Source organism: Vicugna pacos, chromosome 22, assembly GCF_048564905.1.
Source record: "Vicugna pacos chromosome 22, VicPac4, whole genome shotgun sequence".
Classification (NCBI taxonomy): Eukaryota; Metazoa; Chordata; class Mammalia; order Artiodactyla; family Camelidae; genus Vicugna; species Vicugna pacos.
This window is the reverse complement of record NC_133008.1, coordinates 13,021,206-13,030,093: the sequence shown is the minus strand read 5'-3', so window position 1 is coordinate 13,030,093 and position 8,888 is coordinate 13,021,206. Positions and strand designations below refer to the sequence as shown.

At 48.0% G+C, this 8,888-nt stretch overlaps 1 protein-coding gene across 1 annotated transcript in view; it reads left to right on the top strand.

The window, feature by feature from the left end:
- KCNIP1 (potassium voltage-gated channel interacting protein 1) overlaps window positions 1-8,888 on the top strand; it is a 316,261-nt gene that overhangs the window by 29,983 nt on the left and 277,390 nt on the right. The gene's annotated exons all lie outside the window — the stretch shown is intronic.

Here is an 8,888-nt window from a genome sequence, read left to right as displayed (position 1 = left end):
TTGAAGCTCTGAGGGGTTGGGTTTATCAGCCGCTGGGGGAGGCTGGCATTTCCCCACTGGAGCAGCCAACAGCACTGCCTTTGGCACTTGCATGCTGTGTGACCCTGGGCAGGTCATGGCACCTCTCTGAGCCTCAATTTCCCCATCTGTGCTACTGGGCATTTAAAAACTTACTCTGTTCAGGATAGTAATGAGAGTTGAAGATGGTGGAGCTCCAGGGCAGAAGAAGAGAAACCCACTTTTTAAAGACCAGCCAAGCAGAAGCTGGGAGCCGTGAGAGCTCCGTGCCTGCTTCCAGCCAGCCTGGTGGCTTCCCAGAGACTGTCAGACTGTACAGTCTGGGCTCATGGGCAGAGATTGGTTCCTATCAACATGGCAGACAAGTGAGCAGCGGCATTTGCAGGCAAAGACATGCTTCTAAGGGGGGAGGGCATAGCTCAGTGGTAGAGTGAGTGCTTAGCATGCACAAGGTCCTGGGTTCAATTCCCAGCACCTCCATTAAAATAAAACAAAAGCAGAAGCATACTTCTAGATTTTTCTCTGCTTCCTCATCCCTGAAGTAGTTGTTGTAAGGATTAAAATGAAGCGACAAAAACAAACATGTACTGGGCCTGTTCTAAGTTTCAGGCTTGATGCCCGTGGTTAGCATGTGTCTACCCCTCACTCTACTCCATGGTCAGTTGAAGAAACCGAATCTGAGGCTCAGAGGCCTTAAGTGACTGGTCCACGGCTACCCAGCAAGGATGGGAGCCAGATTCAAAGCTGGCCTTTCCAGAATGCAAAGCTGGGCTGTCTCTACTGAGCCTAGTCTAAGACGTACAAAGCTCACCCCTGTTAGACTCTAGTCACCTGCCACCTGAGGTTCTGGAGGTCACCTGAGTGCCCCTGGCTCCTGCGGAGGCGGGCACGGCCCAGCTGCGTCTGCTGAACGGGTTCTACCCTCTCCCTCCCGCCCGCCTCGGCTGCTATGAGGCAGCCAGCCCAGCGGGCAGGAAAGGAGAGCCTTGCCACGCTCTCCAGCAGTTCGTTCCCTCCCCACTCCCCAGCCTCTCCTAATTGAATCCTATTACGGGAAAGTAAATCGTCTGTTTCATGGGCATCACAGCAGAGGGGGCCTCTTGCAGCCTCTGACCTTGCGGGTGCTGCATTGACAATGAGGGACACAGGGCCCAGAATGAATCCCCAAAAGAGTGATTTTCCAAGATGGTCCTTGGCCTGAATGAGTCCTGCTGGAGCCCGTGAACTGATGCTGGTCCTTCCTCCTGCTCCCTTGGGGGAGAGGTGCACAGCGCAACATTCGGCCTTTTCAAAGTACGGCTAAAGGCTATGTGCTCCTACTTGACTCAGCGAGGTATTAAAGGTTACACATTTGGAATTTATACACAAGTGCTACCATTCTCCCCAAGGTACTTTTCCTCTTGGAAGATGGGAACGGGCAGCGAAGGGGGCGAGCTCCTTCTGCTGCACCAAAGCAAACCCCTGCCAAAACGCTCTGACATGCCTTGCTGTTGCGGGCGTGTGGGTGGAAGCCCTGGTCCCGGCTGGCTGCGGGATTGCGTGGGACAGACGATGGCAGGGGGAGGCCAAGGAAAGAATGATGCTACAGTAAAGACTGGTGCTTTATTGTTGGTTCAGAGACATTAAATAAATTGCCCGAGGCAAGTTACTTTGCCTCTCTGAGCCTCAGTTTGTCCATCTCTAGAATGGGGATACTTATATTTTGCCCCTCCGTGTTTTTTGAGGAGCAGGAGATCAGCTAAGCTACCTAACACGGTGTGACAGGTGGCGTTTTTCTTAAGACAAGACGGCCACACCAATACGCATCCCGTCCTCCGTGCTCTTCTTTCAATGTGACGCCAATGCTTCTCCATCTGGAGAGGGTATCTGTGTCTTCTCCCCTTCAACCTGGGAGAAGCCGCCTTGCCGATGGAGCGCAGTGGGAGTGGCACTGTGATTCCCACGGCTAAGTCGTGAGCAGTGGGACAGCTCCCACTGGGCGCGCTCTCTCTCAGGACACTGTCCTTGGAGCCTGCCACCATGTTGTGAAGAAGCCAGGAGGCCACATGGAGGCGTTCCAACTGACAGCCCCAGCTCAGTTCTCAGCCAGCAACCAGCACCTCCCACCAGACATGTGAGTGAAGGACCCTGCAGATGATCCAGCCTTCAAATCCCCCCACTGAGGCCTCAGACATCAGCCACCTTCGTCACTCTCTATGCACTTCCTCAGCCACAAAATCCCCAAGCAAATTAAACGGTTGTTTTATTCCCTTATGTTGTGGGGGAAATCTGTTTTGCAGCCATAGTAAGCGGAACACATTGTAAGTGATCTAGACGGGGAACTGTTAATGTTGCTGGTGACAGTGGAGATAGGGAACCAGGAGTTAAAAAGCCTGAGATTGCTGTATGACGCGCGATGGGGGAGCTTTGCAAATACTCTGTATGCGCTTCCATCCTGTTGCTCACTGCTGCACGGATGGAATAGAAGGGCAGGGATAGAGGAGGGCATTTTCATTTATGGGGCATCTACCATGTGCCAAAGCACAAGCCACATGCGTATGCAAATACATATCCATATATGCGTGGATATGCACACACATACATATGTGCACACACATACATATGTGCACACACATACAAACTCACATGGGCCCACAGGTATGCACACACATCTACACATATAGGCATATATATATACATAATATACCCATATGTACATGCAGACACGTATGTGTGCATACATAATACACATGCACATGCATACGTGCATATACTTACACACATGCATTCATATGCATGCACATGTACACAGTGCACATCCATGTATATACCCACATCCATGTCTACCTCTACATGCATGTGTGCATATACTATGCAATACACATGTATGCATATATTCATATCCGCACGCATAAGCAAACACAAATGCAGATATACACATACAGAGATGCATGCGCACGTGTATGTATACACATACATACTTACATATACACATGCACGCAGACACCTACACACATACATTCCTCTGGGCAGTCCTCACAAGAGGCCTTCTTGTTTGTGTTATTTGCCTAAAGTCACTCCCCTGGCATGTGCTCTGATGGAGCCGGTGTGCACCTGCGCTTGCTGGCATCACAGCCCATCCCGGTCCCTCTGTGCCTCCCCCAGGTGCTGCCATCAAGAGGACCAGCATTTCTTTATGGCGTCCGCTTCAGCTGCTTTACAAAGCTGCTCTCCTCAGTCTATAGCCCTTTCTGGACTGTGCATCCACTTACTTATTTAAACCCTTTTGAATCAATATCTATTCTCTGCCGCCACTTGGGATAATAAGTCCCATAAATCAAATTGACAACCGTGTCCTGAGCCCGGTGAGGGTGTGCCACTGGCTGAGTGCTGCCGGAGGTGGCAGTCAGTGGCCCTTGGCCCGGCTAAGCTATTTGCTCACAGACGTTTGAGGACCTGCTATGCAGAGTCTCTGAATCCGTCACTGGGCTGAGGTGGGTCAGATGTGGCCCCTTCCCTGTGGGGGAGCGAGGATGGATTTTTAACAGTACAAAAACTCACAATGGAAAAAATAAAATGATATATTTTAAAAGAGAGAGAGTAATAAGGAACGTAAGAAATCACAAAGGAAAAATTTTCAATATATTTGAGAAGACAAAGCACGACAGCAGGACAATTAAATGCCAATATTCAAATTAAGCGACAAGAGGATCCCTGCCCCGCTCTCTGTGAGTGAAGGGCTACCTCGCTCCTTTCTCCTCTCACTCTTCTAGCCGTGTTTTCTCCTCGCCTCATTTTTCTTACTTAGCGACAAGGTATTTAGCCTGCTGTATTGTTCACATCATTGTAAGCAGCTTGAAATCCTCTTTAAAACAAAAAGGAGCATAAATAAAGAGCCCTGCCTTCCATCTGTGCAGTAAGGTGGGGTTTTTTACACCTTTCCCTAACTGCAAAATCATCACCCAAGTTGGAAACCAGAGAAGTACAGGAAGAAGATAAAGCGTAATGATAAGCCTGACATACCACTCGGAAGGAATTGCTGGTGGAGGGAGGGGGCGTGCGTCCTTCCAGACACTCATAAAAGGATGCAGGCTCTCTGCCTCCAGAGGGCATGCCCCCACTGTCCCCACTGCCCCCACCTGCTAGTGAGCTCTGTGCTTCTTGCAGGACTCAGTGCTGGGGGCCTCACCTCCCCTCCTGTGCCCTTAGCTACTCCCCTCGCCTCCTGGGCCAGGCCAGTGCTCTGATTTAACATGCTCAGAGTCCGTCCCCTCTCTGCAACTTCACATTTATTCATGTGCATTCTCCGTGAACAGGCCTCCCCAGGGGAGTGTAAGCACGCTGAGACCCAGGGCAAGAACCGTTCCTACCCAGTGTCACGTCTCCAGCACCCAAAAAAATAAACAGAAAATCTTGGGGGTTTGCTGTTGTTTTGGCTTGAAAGAAAAAAAAAAATCTCTTACTTTTTAAAAGCTTTTTTTTAAAATCATTTTAATCATTTTTAACGTACAGGTCGGTAGAGTTAGCTATATTCCCATTGTTATGTGACAGATTTCTAGAACTTCTTCATCTTGCAAAACTGAAACGCTATACCCATTCAGCAACTCCTGGCTCTGGCTCCCCGCCAGCCCCTGGCAACCACCACTCTACTTTCTGTTTCTATGAGTCGGGCTGCTTTTGATACCTCATATAAATACCATCATACAGTAACTGTCCTTTTGTGGCTGGCTTATTTCATCGAGCATAACGTCCTCAAGAGTCTTCTATACATTAGCATTTGACCAGAAAAAAAAAATCTCTTGTTTCTTAATGCAACACAATCTTTTAATCATTTTCCCTCACCATAAGACTTTTTTGAAAGGTTTTACAGTATCCCATTATATAGGTAAACCATAATACGTTTAACCGAAGCTGTTTGTTGGCTGTTAAGGAATAGTGCTTGTCTGCTTGTGTTTTGTGGAGCTCAGAGTCGCCCTCTGCTGGTCAGCAGACCTGTTCCACCTCGACCCTCACCCTCACTTGCATCCAATGTCATTTTCCCTGAACTGACAGGTACAGAGGAGACTGGGTCTATAAGTACATGGTTTAGGAACCAGAACGCAAGCCTGATTTGAGACTTTGGGCAGGAGACAGAGAGGAGAGAGAGAGAGAAGCGAGAAGCGAGGAGAGGGAGAGAGAGAGAGAGAAGAGAGAGATGTAAGCTGATGGAGTTCATTTTCACGCCATAGTTTGTGGGACTCAGACTCTGGGGTCATGAGAACGGACATCTCAGAGTGACGCTGTGGCCCTGGGCACAACTGCATCATCACTGAAGGCAGCTGCCATGGAGGCAGTGTCCTGACACTCCTGCACCGGTCAGGATTCCCAGGAAAGGCACGCCCAGTGGCGTGCTGGGGCCGGCTCATTCCAGCTTCATGACAGCCTTTGCCAGCCTGTTGTTAAACCGCTGGGAACCGGTCATCAGCCACGGTGAGAGTACTTATATCACAGAAATCTACAAACACTGCAAATCAGGGCTTTTGCTTTTTGGAGAGCCAGTTTTCCTGCACATCACTTCAGAGGGCACACAAGCTGGGATGCCTGAGGAGGTTTTAGGAACTATTGCAAAGGCGCAGGCAGCGTAAGGAAGCACAGGGTATAATGTAGTACCCTGGGGGCTGGCCACGCTGGGCTAGGCGATGAGGGACGGGGCTGGGTCAGCATTAGAAATAGAGTCTCCCTGAGAGGGGGTGCCACCAGCCTGAGACCCTCGGGGACAGCTGGGGAATGAAGAACTGACCTCACTCTCCAGGGATCTTTAGACCCTCATTGGCTGAATATGGTTCGTAGAGAGGATGCAGTCGTATGGTCAGCCTCCAGGGCACAGAACAATCTGGAGAAGAGTGGGAGTGGGTCTAGGAGGACACAGGATATGAGTCCATCTCCTTTAGGTGGCTTTTGGCAAGAGAACCAACAAGCAGGTTGGAGCAGAGTGCTTGAGTACATGGGGGACTTCCTGCATGTCCTAGAAATCTCTGTGGGGGTCTGCAAGCTGTACAGGTTGCGGGGGTCTCTGAGCCAGACACTCATGTATCAGAGTATATGCTGCTCATTTGTAGCCTCCCACTGATGAGAGCTGCATTCAGTATTCTCTGAATATAATTTTTGCCCATTGTTGACTGTTTTCCTAATAAAAGACCAGAGTCCAAACAAAAATTCTAGAGCAAAGGGTTTCTACATTTTTAAGATTTCAATAGTTACGGTATATCTTTTCCCAGAACATTCATACCAATTGATAAATGTGTGTACACACAGTACGTAAGAGTGGCTGATTCCACAAGTCTCCACCAATACTTGACATTATTAAATTTAGAAATAGCTGTCTGTTGGCTAGGTGAAAAAGTTTTAGTCTCAGTTTTAATTTGTTTTGCTTAAATTACAGTTCTTTGCATGCTTTCTGGAAGCAAAAAAATTTATTTGCCCCAAATTTCCTTTGTTTAAATATTTAAAAGAAGAAAACCCATAAAAGCAATTTGCCCAGTGCCTGGCCCAACTTTGCACATGCCCAGCATATAGCGAGCCCCTGTCCCTGCTGGTTTACAGTTCACTCCTTCCCCCAGCCATTCAGCGCACACATTCATGGCTTGTCTACTGTGTGTGGTTAGCGGTGAACAGCAAGTCTAGACTCTCTTTTTTTCTGGCAAGATTCAAGCCTTCAATCTGCATCAGCTGCTCTCAGTGACACCTGTGTGGATGGGGTGCGAGGACTGAACGACATTCCATAGCCCACCACCTTCCTCCTCCCTGCACAGTGTGGGCATCAGAGCTATAAGCAGATTATTCCCACCCCTTTGCTGAGTCATAGAATGTCAGCTCTCAAGTGCCCTTTGGGACCATATAGCCTTACAGTTTTCTGCGTGTGTGAGGTTTTTCATTTACAAACTAATAAAGGCAAGTTGTAGAGAACCCGATAAATACAGAAAGTTGAAAAGCAGCAGCAATCTAGGTCCAGCATCCGGAAAAAATCACAACCAAAATATTGGTGGATTCTATTCTAAAGATAGATGCAAACGCTGTCTAAAAATAAATTTAGGAATACACTGCATAACTTCAAATATATTCTTGCTTTAAATAGAAATACTTTCCCATTTATGTAATATTATTTTACAAAATGATGTTGCATGTCTGTAACTGTTCATCATACTGATATACTATAAAGTGTTTTTTTCCTATTATGAATATTTAAGCTTTTTTTCAAGGTTTTGTTGTTATTAGATATTCTCCAATTACAATCTTTGAACTTTAGTCTTTGCTCACTACTCTGATTCTCCCGACCAATTCTGGAAAGCCAGGATCTGCGTCAAAGAATATTAGGCTTTTAAAGCCTTTTTCTTTTCCTTGAACTATAAGATCTGAGAGATAGGAACTTGCCTTCTATTGGTAAGCTTTACCCAAACACCATGGAAATCACTCAGAGGAAGAGGGCCCACTGAGAACATGTACCAGATTCCTGCTCAGGGAGAGTGGATTTAATTATGTAAATTACACTGCTGCTCAGAATACTGTCTCATCCTCGACAGGGTGACCTTCGCCGGTTGGGGTTGGAGGGTAGCCCTTCAAAAGCGAGGGCTTTGTTGAATCACAACTTGTTCAGCTGTGTGACTTAAGCCAAGTTCCTTAACCACGCTGAGCCTCCGTTTTCCCAACTGTAAACAGCAGGAATAACATTTCCTAGCTCCTAGTGTTGCAGAAAAATGTGTTAACAGCTCGCTGTTACAGCTCAGTTGTGACAGCAACCTGGTTCCGGGCGAGAGATCAAGCAGCCTTCTGAGAGTTTGAGAACTCAGGCTTATTACACCAGCAGGCCCAGAGAAGTTAACGCTCCAACCTCTGGACCCTTGCCGTAGGTTTACACAGGCTTTTATAGGCTGTCAGTTTACACTTTGTAATCATATGCAAATAAGGTACAACAAAAGTTGACTAGTTAGGAACAAGCTTTGCAGAAATGGACCAATCAGGAGGGAAAGAAATAACCAATCAGGTGTGAGCTCCATGCAAATGAAGTACTAAAAATGGACCAATCAGGAGTGAAGGAAATAACCAATCAGGAGTGAGCTCAGGGAACCAATAGAATTTTAGGGGTAAGTAAGCCGCTTTGGAGGCAAAAAGTGAGACAGAGCCTCTGGGTCAGGGAACCGGATGGTGCTGGCAGGAGAGTAGTGGCCCTGTCTGGGGGTCCCGCCGGTCTTTTTATGGGGCTTCCCACCTCACTAAAACAGATCAGGGGAGATGGTACGGGCAGAGCCCTTGGAACCACTCAAGAGAGACGAACTCGAATGCTGGCTGCTGCTGTCACTGTGTTGTTACTGTCATCTTGACATCACCCCCCAGCGGTCAGTGCTGGACGGTATTAACTGGAGGAGGGAATTGTTAGATGGAAGGTGGTCACTGGATGATGGAAGGAGATTAGAATTACTAGCGGGCAGACAGCTGCTTATAGAAGCATCACCGGCAGGTGGGGCCACCACTGAACAGGCTGCCACGAGGGGGAGATGAGTGGCTCTGCTCAGGGCGCCTGCAGGGCTCAGCAGACCCTCATCTGTAATCTGCTCTTGCCCAACGCTGACTGAATGGGCTCTTTTGTCACACGGAGCACAACAGGAGAGAGGGAGAGTGAGCAGAATTATTTCGACAGCAGAAAAAGGCCCTGTCAGAACCACATTTGTCCCTAGTGGCAACCCCGGGACCTGCAACGTGGACCAGTCAAGGGGAAAACATGACAAAATTCCAAATGCTTCATTTTGATTTGGTTTGGTAGTTCTTATTGGGGTGAAGGAAAAATTGTGTTTTCAGTGCCCCTTGGCTTCCTGACGGATGCTTTCACGGCAGTTGTCTCAGCCCTTGTCAGAAAG